This window comes from Chelonoidis abingdonii, chromosome 3 (genome assembly GCF_003597395.2).
Source record: "Chelonoidis abingdonii isolate Lonesome George chromosome 3, CheloAbing_2.0, whole genome shotgun sequence".
Classification (NCBI taxonomy): Eukaryota; Metazoa; Chordata; order Testudines; family Testudinidae; genus Chelonoidis; species Chelonoidis abingdonii.
Window position 1 is genome coordinate 138081813 of NC_133771.1, and position 11883 is coordinate 138093695.

At 47.6% G+C, this 11883-nt stretch overlaps 1 long non-coding RNA gene across 2 annotated transcripts; it reads right to left on the minus strand.

Annotated features, from left to right (window-relative positions):
* Nucleotides 1–1610: 1610 nt before the first annotated feature.
* On the minus strand, nucleotides 1611–10939 carry LOC142046595 (uncharacterized). Of its 2 annotated transcripts, XR_012655587.1 has the most exons (3): nucleotides 10437–10939; nucleotides 3224–3586; nucleotides 1611–2259 (listed from the first exon to the last, which is right to left on the minus strand). It is a non-coding gene; the product is annotated as an uncharacterized LOC142046595 (long non-coding RNA). The 2 variants fall into 2 exon arrangements; XR_012655586.1 differs by lacking the exon at nucleotides 10437–10939 and having other exon boundaries at nucleotides 3224–3822.
* Between the last annotated feature and the right edge of the window lie 944 nt (nucleotides 10940–11883).

The window sequence follows — 11883 nt, forward strand, 5'->3', positions numbered from 1 at the left end:
TATCCCGTAGCTATCCCATAGTTCCTGCAGTCTCCCCCGCCCCTTGGAATTATGGGTTGAGATCCCAGTGCCTGATGGGGCAAAAATCATTGTCGCGGGTGGTTCTGGGTACAGCCTCACCCCATCCTCCATGAAAGCAGCAGACAACCGTTTCGTGCCTTTTTTCCTGGGTCCTGGGTGAACTGTGCAGCACCTTTTACAATGGCAAGCATTTCTGGACCCTGCTTAGATAAATACCGCAATCGTGGACGTTGTAAACCACTACGCGCATTTTGTGCGTCTTATGCTGAACTGGGAGCCGCAACCAGGCGAGGGAGGAGGCGCAGTTCAGCAGCGCGGCACGGAGAGTGATGCGGACATGGACAACAGAATTCTCTCAAACGCTGGGCCTCTGCCGCTTGGAGATTCCTGCTGGTAATGGGCAGTCTAGCTCTGACGCCGTTTTGGGCCCAGGAACAAGCCAGACTGGTGGACCGCCATCTAGTTCTTTGCGTGTGTTGTGAGATTGATTCGCAGTTGGCTGCGAAACTATTCGCATGCGTAGGGCACTTTTCATGGACTTTGTGACTTGCTTTCCCTTGTCCTGGAAACGCATTAATATCAAGATGAGAGCGGCCTTCACAGTGGACGAAGCGGAGTTGGCAATTAGCCCTCTTTGGAAGCTTGCACGCCAGCAGCTACCGGTCAGTCAGGGAATCAATTTGGAGTGGGAAAAATCTACTGTGGGGGTTGCTGTTGAGTGCAAGTAGCACAGCAATCACTAGTGCTGGCTTACGAAAGGTTGTTGACTCTTGGGAAATGTGCAGGTCATAGTGGAGGCCTTTGCTGCATGGGGATTCCCTAACTAGGGCCCATATCCCTATCTTGGCACCGGAGCACCAGGGCACCCAGTACATAAACCGCAAGGGGTACTTTTCAATGGTGCTGCAAGCACTGGTGGATCACAAGGGACGTTTCACCAACATCCACGTGGGATGGCCAGGAAGGGTTCATGACGCTCGCGTCTTCAGGAACACTACTCTGTTTAACGGCTGCAGCAAGGGAATTACTTCCCAGACCAGAAAATAACAGTTGGGGATGTTGAAATGCCTGTAGTTATCCTGGGGGACCCAGCCTACCCCTTGATGCCATGGCTCATGAAGCCATACACAGGCAGCCTGGACAGTTAGTCAGGAGCTGTTCAACTACAGGCTGAGCAAGTGCAGAATGGTGGTAGAATGTGCATTTGGCCGTTTAAAGGCGCGCTGGCGCACATTACTGACTCGCTCAGACCTCAGCCAAACCAATGTCCCCTTTGTTATTGCTGCTTGCTGTGTGCTCCACAATCTCTGTGAGAGTAAAGGGGAGACCTTTATGGCGGGGTGGGAGGCTGAGGCAAATCACCTGGCCGCTGATTACGCGCAGCCAGACACCAGGGCGATTAGAAGAGCACACCAGGAAGCGGTGCGCATCAGAGAAGCTTTGAAAACGAGTTTCATCACGGGCCAGGGTACGGTGTGACTGCTGTGTTTGTTTCCCCTTGATGACCCCCCCCCCCTTGATTGACTCATTCCCTGTAAGCAACCCACCCTCCCCTTCGATTACAGCTGCTTAAGGAAATAAAGTCACTATCGTTTAAAAATCATGTATTCTTTATTAAAAAGTCATTATAAAAAGAGGAGAGAACTGACAAGGTATCCCGGGTGTGGTTTGGGAGGAGGATAGGAGGGAAGGAAAAGGCCACTAAAAACATTTCAATGTAATGACAGCCTTTTGGTTGGGCTGTCCACGGGGGTGGAGTGGGCGGGTGCACGAAGCCTTCCCCCACGCGTTCTTACACGTCTGGGTGAGGAAGATATGGAACATGGTGAGGGTGAGGGTGGTTACACAGGGGCTGCAGCGGCACTCTGTGACCCCGCTGCTCTTCCTGAAGCTCCACCAGATGTCGGAGGATATCAGTTTGATCACGCAGCAGCCCCAGCGTTGCATCCCGCCACCGCTGATCTTCCTGCCTACACCTCTGATCTTCCTGCCGCCACCTCTCATCTCGAGCGTCTCTCTCACGTTCGTCCCCTATCCTCACGTTGGTCCCTCCTGTCCTCACGTTCACTGGCATCTTTCCTGTAATTTGATACCACGTCCTTCCACTCATTCAGATGAGCTCTTTCATTGCGGGTTACTTCCATGATTTCCGAGAACATTTCGTCTCGCGTCTTTTTTTCCTCCGCCTTATCTGAGATAGCCTTCGGGATGGAGTAGGGAGACTTGAAAAATGTGCAGCTGCATGAGGGAGGGAAAAAAGGGAGAGAAGTATTTAAAAAGATACATTTTGCAGAACAATAGTTATACTCTTTCACAGTGAACAACACTATTCACCTTACATAGCACATGTGATTTCACTACAAGGTCGCATTTTGCATCTTAATATTGAGTGCCTGCAGCTCTGGTGTTACAGATCTCACAGATGTAGGCCCAGGCATCAGAATTCAGCTTGCATGCAGCAATGGTAAGGCATTGTCTTTTGGCTTCTGCAGCCTTCATATACACAGTGCTCTCCTTTCCCAAATACGAAGCAAATCCCGTTCAGTGATGCTTCTTTCCTGTTAACATGCAGCAGGAGAAGCCACCCCCACCTCCAATTCTGTGGGATGATCGCTTTACCCCTCCCCCCACTGCATGGGTGGTAGCAGGGAAGATCCCTGATAGCCAAACACTAAAAAGCTCAGCGCTATTCCCCTCCCCTTGCTTGGCTATGTGCAAGGAAGGATTTCTTTTAAGCAACAGGCAAACAGCCCAGTAGAAATGGCCATCTCTGTCCCCTTAATTAAATTCCTGAATTTCAACCAGATTACCATGAACGATATCAATCTCCTGAGGATAACACAGTGAGATAAAGAACGGATGTTTCTTGAATGCCAGCAATCACCGGGACTATACGCAGCTAGGCTTTGTCATGCAATGATACCAGATTACTTGCTACATACATGGTGTGGTCAAGTGTCCTACCATGGAGGATGGAATAAGTCTGCCTTGCCCAGAAACCTTCTGCAAAGGCTTTTGGAGTACCTCCAGGAGCGCTTCATGGAGATGTCCCTGGAGGATTTCCATTCCATCCCCAGACATGTTAACAAACTTTTCCAATAACTGTACTGGCCATGAATGCATCCCAAGACCTCAGGACAAATCAATCATTAAAAAACACTTGCTTTTAAACCATGTTTTATATTTACAAAGGTACACTCACCAGAGGTCGCTTCCATGGCTTCATTGTCTGGGTTAGTGGGTTGGGAGGGCTGGGACGGTAATTCTGTCTGGATGAGAAAAGGCTCCTGGCTGTTGGGGAGAACAGAGTGCTGTGTGCTCTCTGCAAGCTCGTCCTCCTCTTCCTCCTCCTTCTCGTCATCTTCCCCATCCACAGAATCCTCAGGCACGGCTGAGATTACCACCCCCACCTCAGAATCCAGAAACAGGGGTGGGGTAGTGATGGCACAGCCCCCTAGAATTGCATGCAGCTCAGCGTAGAAGCGGCATGTTTTCGGCCCTGCCCCAGACCTTCCGTTTGCTTCTTTGGTTTTCTGGTAGGCTTGTCTGAGCTCCTTCACTTTCACTCTGCACTGCACTGAGTCCCTGGTGTGGCTTCTCCATCATAGCCTTGGAAATTTTTTCAAATATTTTTTCATTTCGTCTTTTGGAATGTAGTTCTGTTAGCGCAGAATCCTCTCCCCATATAGCGATCAGATCCAGTACCTCCTGTGCGGTCCATGCTGGAGCTCTTTTTCGATTCTCAGGAGACTGCATTGTTACCTGTGCTGATGAGCTCTGCGTGGTCACCTGTGCTGAGCTCCACGCTGGCCAAACAGGAAATGAAATTCAAAAGTTCGCGGGGCTTTTCCTGTATACCTGGCCTGTGAATCCGAGTTGAGATTGCTGTCCAGAGCGGTCACAATGGTGCACTGCGGGATATGGCCCAGAGGCCAATACCGTCAATTTGCGGCCACACTAACACTAATCTGATATGGTAATACCGATTTTAGGGCTACTCGTCTCGTTGGGGAGGAGTACAGAAACCGATTTAAAGAGCCCTTTATATTGATATCAAGGGCCTCATTGTGTGGACGGGTACAGCATTAAATCAGTTTAACGCTGATAAAATTGGTTTAAAAGCATAGTGTAGACCAGGCCTCTCATAGAAAAGCCCTTGGGCTCCCTTACAGTGCTCTGGCAGTATAAAGGAAACTTAAAATGGGTATAAAAGTGAATCAGACCCATTAATTCAATCTTCATCAAAGACAGTTTACCAAAGATAGCTTTATGGAATTAGTCTGTAAACACAAAGGTCGGGTAAAAGTATTATTGGTATTCAGCTGAATACAAGATAAAATGGAAACTGCTCCAAAACCAAGGAGGCTCTGAAAGGCAGTATCCTTACCTCTACTCATTAGTGAATGAAACTAGATTTAAGATTTAGGAGTTGAATTCTGATCTTCTGGTGCTTGGGGTGAAATGTAACTCCCAGTAATTACACCAAACATAGCTCGTTTCCACATCTCCCATTCACTATTTGAAGAACAGATCCTCTGTTATCAGAGTGCCTCTCTACTGCTTTAAGTTACAGCACTACTTTAATGCATACAGCAGAAATAATTTATTTCAGCTTAAGATCAGCCTAAGAAGTATAGTAAGAAGGCTTCAGAAGGAGTGTTCTCTTCTCCCCACCCCCTCAGAATAATGGGGATAGCTTCCTAGACATCCATGATGAAGAGGTGTGGGATCTACCTCTGAGAATTGTCAGTGTTAATAATGGCATCTTTCAAGGAGACTTTAAGAAATGAATGAATGCACTTGGCAGCCCTTGGGTTGTTTCAGAGTGGTTTCTATTTTTACATTTTGTTATTCCTTAAAGGCACAGAAAACATATGCATTATGTGATCCCTGGCAGGGGATATTCATGTTCCCAAAAAGCTTTTATTCTCTCCAGGGCAGAAATTTTGGTCACCTGTTAGGCGTGTTTCAGTGGTTTGTGTCTTGGAAACAAAAATCTACAATTATGTTTGCAGAACCATGTGCCTGGAGGTTAGAATCAGGCTCTTTCAGTCATGCCTATTTACCAGGCACCTAAAACGTAAGTTAAATTAAATATATTACTGGTATATATCTAACATAAAATAATTTGATTTCATAGTTCTGGGATACTATTATAGGTTATGATGCAATGTAAGATCAGAATCTGTATCTACTCAAACAAGACTATTTTGAGAAAATGTGAATGATTGAAAAGGAAGTTTTTAGTGTGGAATAATCTCAACCTTAACTATAACGCTGCTCTTCTGCTGCTGTAATAGCTGCTAACATGTAGTCTCTGGTGTGCAGTGGAGTAGCTATCTATTTGAAGCAGAAATGCCTATGTATAGTTCTGAAAGTGCTAATTGCCTAGCAATTGTACATTTAAAATTATGAATGTTTTCAAATGCAATAAGGTCTCTTGCAAAACACTCCCCACCCCTCTTCATTACAAGGCTGCTTCTGGGCAGGGCTGGATGAGACTTGCTTAGTGTCTGTTGGACGTGCACTTAATCAAGCAGATCCTGGCGCTGCTGTCTATGCAACACTTCTAGACTCTGTTGGCCTGGCAGGCAAGAGATCAGGACCAGAAACTGAGACTGGGTGTCTCGCATCACAGGAGATGGCGTAGCAGGCTAGAGAGCATGGTCACTAGGCCATATAACTGCCCTTCCTCTAAGAAGCAGGGATTACATATCTATTTTCTTGAATTAGAATTATATTTTGCTCTTCAAGTTAGGGTCTAAAAACAAAGACAGACAAGCCACAAGAGCACCGTGCAGCACTTAAAAAGTTCTGAATAAGAAGAGCTGCTGCAACCTCAGAGTGCCTTCTCACAGTAACAGGGCAGATATGCGTTTTCCAGACCTTTTCGCTCTTGATTATTTTCCTTGCAAAATTAAAATGAGCAATTTAAAGCCAAGTTTGAATTAGCATATTGAGGACAGTTTATTATTTATGAGATGGAAATCAGGATCCTGGATGACTGAACTCATTAGAGACCTTTTGGAATAGTTCCCATCTACTTCCTCCACAACACTCCCCACAACAAATGATTCACACAGTAATTATTGCAACATCTTCCCAAACAATACATGCCTCCAACAGGAATAATTCAAATGTGAAATGCACAAAATGTCACTGAGATAGTAATAAGCTTAAAATACTTATCTGCAAACAGGGAAATTCTGTGTGAAGGCAAACACCTATAATTCAGCTCACTGAGACAAATATATTCCTGATGTAGCTCACCTAAATTCTATGGCATTAGACCAGGATGTGTTTGGCCCAATGTCCTAAGCTGTGAGAGAGTCCTACAACACAGTGGGATACTGTACAGACAAGTACTCTCTGTGTTCCTGCACAGAGATTGTCATACAGCAACGCAAGTGGTGTAAAAACATGTTCTAATTAGCCATGTACCATGGCATTATTTGGCTTCCTCAATATTGGTGAAATACATATGCTCCATCTGCATATTGGTGAGCTAAATATTTACGGTTGTGGGACCCTCTGAATAGTCTCTTTGTGCTACAATGCCTAGGCCTGAAGTGGGGGTAGGGAAAGGCCGATTCTTTGATTGACTGTGTAATGCCTCACTTCCAGTTTTTATAAAGCTATGGTGTAGTGTTGCTGATGTCGTCATAACAATGGTTACATTGCACAACTTTTCGGTGCTGGGTGAGGGATCTCTATGGGTACGTCTACACTACGGGATAATTCCGATTTAAATTAAACCAGTTTTATAAAAGACATAGTATAAAGCCGATTGCACGCAGCCACGGTAGGCACATTAATTCAGCGGTGTGCGTCTGTGGTCCAAGGCTAGCGTCGATTTCTGGAGCGTTGCACTGTGGGTAGCTATCCCATAGTTCCCGCAGTCTCCCCGCCCCTTGGAATTCTGGGTTGAGAGCCCAGTGCCTGATGGGCAAAAATCATTGTCATGGGTGGCTCTGGGTACAGCCTCACCCCTCCCTAAGTGAAAGCAGCAGACAACCATTTCGCGCCTTTTTTCCTGGGGGAACTGTGCAGACGCCATAGCACAGCAAGCATGGACCCTGCTCAGATCAACACCGCGATCGTGAATGTTCTAAACACCTCGCGCATTCTCGTGCAGTCTATGCTGAACCATGAACTGCAAAGGCAGGCGAGGAGGCGGCAGCTATGGCAGCGCGGCGACAAGAGTGATGAGGACATGGACACTGAATTCTCCCTAACTGCGGGCCCCTGCACTTTGGAGCTCCTGCTGATAGTGGGGCAGGTTCTACCCATTGAACGCTGATTTTGGGCCCGGGAAACAAGCACAGACTGGTGGGACTGCATAGTTTTACGGGTGTGGGACGATTCGCAGTGGCTGCAAAACTTTCACATGTGTAAGAGTACTTTCATGGAACTTTGTGACTTGCTTTCCCCTGCCCTGAAACGCCATAATACCAAGATGAGAGCAGCCCTCACAGTGGAGAAGCGAGTGGCAATAGCCCTCTGGAAGCTTGCAAGCCAGACAGCTACCGGTCAGTCGGGAATCAATTTGGAGTGGGAAAATCTACTGTGGGGGCTGCTGTGATGCAAGTAGCCAAAGCAATCACTAAGCTGCTGCTACAAAAGGTTGTGACTCTAGGAACGTGCAGGTCATAGTGGATGGCTTTGCTGCAATGGATTCCCTAACTGTGGGGGGGCGATAGATGGAACCCATATCCCTATCTTGGCACCGGAGCACCAGGGCACCCAGTACGTAAACCGCAAGGGGTACTTTTCAATGGTGCTGCAAGCACTGGTGGATCACAAGGGACGTTTCACCAACATCCACGTGGGATGGCCAGGAAGGTTCATGACGCTCGCGTCTTCAGAAGCACTGCTCTGTTTAAAATGCTGCAGCAAGGAATTTACTTCCCAGACCAGAAAATAACAGTTGGGGATGTTGAAATGCCTGTAGTTATCCTGGGGACCCAGCCTACCCTTGATGCCATGGCTCATGAAGCCATACACAGGCAGCCTGGACAGTGGTCAGGAGCTGTTCAACTACAGGCTGAGCAAGTGCAGAATGGTGGTAGAATGTGCATTTGGCCGTTTAAAGGCGCTGGCGCACATTACTGACTCGCTCAGACCTCAGCCAAACCAATGTCCCCTTTGTTATTGCTGCTTGCTGTGTGCTCCACAATCTCTGTGAGAGTAAGGGGGGGAGACCTTTATGGCGGGGTGGGAGGCTGAGGCAAATCACCTGGCCGCTGATTACGCGCAGCCAGACACCAGGCGATTAGAAGAGAACACCAGGAAGCGGTGCATCAGAGAAGCTTTGAAAACGAGTTTCATCACGGGCCAGGGTACGGTGTGACTGCTGTGTTTGTTTCCCCTTGATGAAACCCCACCCCCTTTTAAGATTGACTCATTCCCTGTAAGCAACCCACCCTCCCCCTCGATTACAGCTTGCTTAAGGAAAATAAAGTCACTATCATTTAAAAATCATGTATTCTTTATTAAAAAAGTCATTATAAAAAGAGGGAGAAAACTGACAAGGTAGCCCGGGTGTGGTTTGGGAGGAGGATAGGAGGGAAGGAAAAGGCCACTAAAATCATTTCAATGTAATGACAGCCTTTTGGTTGGACTGTCCATGGGGGTGGAGTGGGCGGGTGCAAAAAGCCTTCCCCACGCATTCTTACACGTCTGGGTGAGGAAGATATGGAACATGGTGAGTACTGAAGGGTGGTGACACAGGGGCTGCAGCGGCACTCTGTGACCTCGCTGCTCTTCCTGAAGCTCCACCAGACGTCGAGGATATCAGTTTGATCACGCAGCAGCCCCAGCGTTTCATCCGCCACCGCTGATCTTCCTGCCTACACCTCTGATCTTCCTGCACCTCTCATCTCGAGCGTCCCTCCTGTCCTCACGTTCACTGGCATCTTTCCTGTAATTTGATACCACGTCCTTCCACTCATTCAGATGAGCTCTTTCATTGCGAGTTACTTCCATGATTTCCGAGAACATTTCATCTCGCGTCCTCTTCTTCCTCTGCCTTATCTGAGCTAGCCTTCGGGATGGAGTAGGGAGGCTTGAAAAATGTGCAGCTGCATGAGGGAGGGAAAAAAGGGAGAGAAGTATTTAAAAAGATACATTTTACAGAACAATGGTTATACTCTTTCACAGTGAACAACACTATTCACCTTACACAGCACATGTGATTTCACTACAAGGTCGCATTTTGCATCTTAATTTGAGTGCCTGCGGCTCTGGTGTTACAGATCTCACAGAACGCAGGTCCGGGCATCAGAATTCAGCTTGCATGCGGCCATGGTAAGCCATTGTCTTTCGGCTTCTGCAGCCTTCACAGTCCATTCTTCTTTCCTGTTAACATGCAGAAGCAGAAGCACCCCCACCCCCCTCCAATTCTCTAGGATGATCGCTTTACCCCTCCCCCACCGCATGGCTGGTATCATGGAAGATCACTGCTAATCACCCCCTTTCCCCCCCCACGTGGCTGGTAGCTGGGAAGATTCCTGCTAGCCAAACGCAAAAAGCTCAGCGCTATTCTTCCTCCCTCCCCCTGCTTGGCTACATGCAAGGAAGGATTTCTTTAAGCAACAGTCAAACACCCCTGTAGGAAAAAGGCCATCTCTGTCCCCTTAATTAAATTCCTGAATTTCAACCAGGTTACCATGAACGATATCACTCTGCTGAGGATAACAGAGAGAGATAAAGAACGGATGTTTCTTGAATGCCAGCAATCACCGGGACCATACGCAGCTATGCTTTGTCATGCAATGATACCCGATTACTTGCTACATGCATGGCGTGGTAAAGTGTCCTACCATGGTGGACGGAACAAGGCTGCCTTGCCCAGAAACCTTCTGCAAAGGCTTTTGAGTACCTCCAGGAGCGCTTCATGGAGATGTCCCTGGAGGATTTCCGCTCCATCCCCAGACATGTTAACAAACTTTTCCAGTAACTTTACTGCCGCGAATGCATCCCAAGCCCTCAGGGCAAAATCAATCATTAAAAAAACGCTTGCTTTTAAAAACCATGTTTTATATTTACAAAGGTACACTCACCAGAGGTCGCTTCCATGGCTTCACTGTCTGGCTAGTGGTTGGGAGGGCTGGGACGGTAATTCCGTCTGGGTCAGAAAAAGATCCTGGCTGTTGGGCTGACAGGAGTGCTGTGTGCTCTCTGCAAGCTCATCCTCCTCTTCCTCCTCCTCACCTTCCCATCCGCATAATCCTCAGGCATGGCTGAGATTACAACCCCCACCACGGAATCCAAGGACAGGGGTGGGGTAGTGGTGGCGCAGCCCCCTAAAATTGCATGCAGCTCAGCGTAGAAGCGGCATGTTTTTGGCCCTGCCCCAGACCTTCTTTGCTTCTTTGGTTTTCTGGTAGGCTTTGTCTGAACTCCTTCACTTTCACTCTGCACTGCACTGAGTCTCTGGTGTGGCCTTTGTCCATCATGGCCTTGGAAATTTTTTCAAATATTTTTTCATTTCGTCTTTTGGAACGGAGTTCTGTTAGCACAGAATCCTCTCCCCCTATAGCGATCAGATCCAGTACCTCCCGTGCGGTCCATGCTGGAGCTCTTTTTCTATTCCCAGGAGACTGCATTGTTACCTGTGCTGATGAGCTCTGCGTGGTCACCCGTGCTGATCAGAGCTCTGCACTGGCCAAACGGGAAATGAAATTCAAAAGTTCGCGGGACTTTTCCTGTCTACCTGGCCAGTGCATCAGAGTTCAGATAGCTGTCCAGAGCGGTCAGTGGTGCACTCTGGGATACCGCCCGGAGGCCAATACCATCGATCTGCGGCCACACTAACCCTAATCCGATATGGCAATACCGATTTTAGCGCTACTCCTCTCATTGAGGAGGAGTACAGAAACCGATTTAAAGAGCCCTTTATATCGATTTAAAGGGCCTCGTAGTGTGGACAGGTGCGGTGTTAAATCAGTTTAATGCTGCTAAAATCGGTATAAACACGTAGTGTAGACCAGGCCTATATGTGTATACTGGGGTTTACCACGGTACAAAGGACTGTGAGGCTGGCAAGGGGTGCTGTACAATCTATCCATCCAAGGTAATTGCAGTTTTAATGTATTTCTCCATACAACATCCAAGGTATTAGCCTCATTTTAGGGATAGGGGACTGAGGCAGAGAGACATTAAATGACTTGCCCGAGGTCACCCAAGAAATCTGCTCTGCTATAGGAGTTCAGCTCAGATCTTGAGAGCCCCAGAGTAGTGCTCTAACCACTAAAACCATCCTTCCTCTTTAATCAGTAAGGCAATATATTGAGCCAAATCCTGGCCCACCTACTTAGTTAAGTTTTCTGATTAACACAAGCAGTAAAGATCCTGCTCTCCTGTGAATAATCTTTAATGAAAGTTAATATCTATCCATTGTCCTGCTAGAAAATGAGAGAGCGGAAGAATTGCTCATCTCTGTGTTACGCAGCAACCTGGCTGTTGGGGGAAGGTGTCAGGGGAGGCAGAACCATGTCGGCAGCATGTTCCTCCCCAGCTAAGTTGCAGCAAGGGCAAAAGCCTGAATGGGCTAAATGACCCACAAGCACATCACAGTTGAAGTCTCTGAAACAGAGCGGTCAGTCGGAGTGAGAAGAATACCAGCAGGGTGAAGATCCCATGTTCAGGTAATTGAGGAGCAAGACGAGGTGACAGCCCCACCTTGCCATGCTCAGAAGACACTTCCAACCCCCTCCACTCAAAGGATAATGTTGCTGCTCCATTGGTGTCACTGCTGCCTTGGGTTGCAGTAACTTCCATAGTTCCTAACTGGGGAAAGAGAAGGACAGGGATCTGTGGAGGGCTGATGGGGGGCAACAAATGTTTTTATATTAGGTCTCC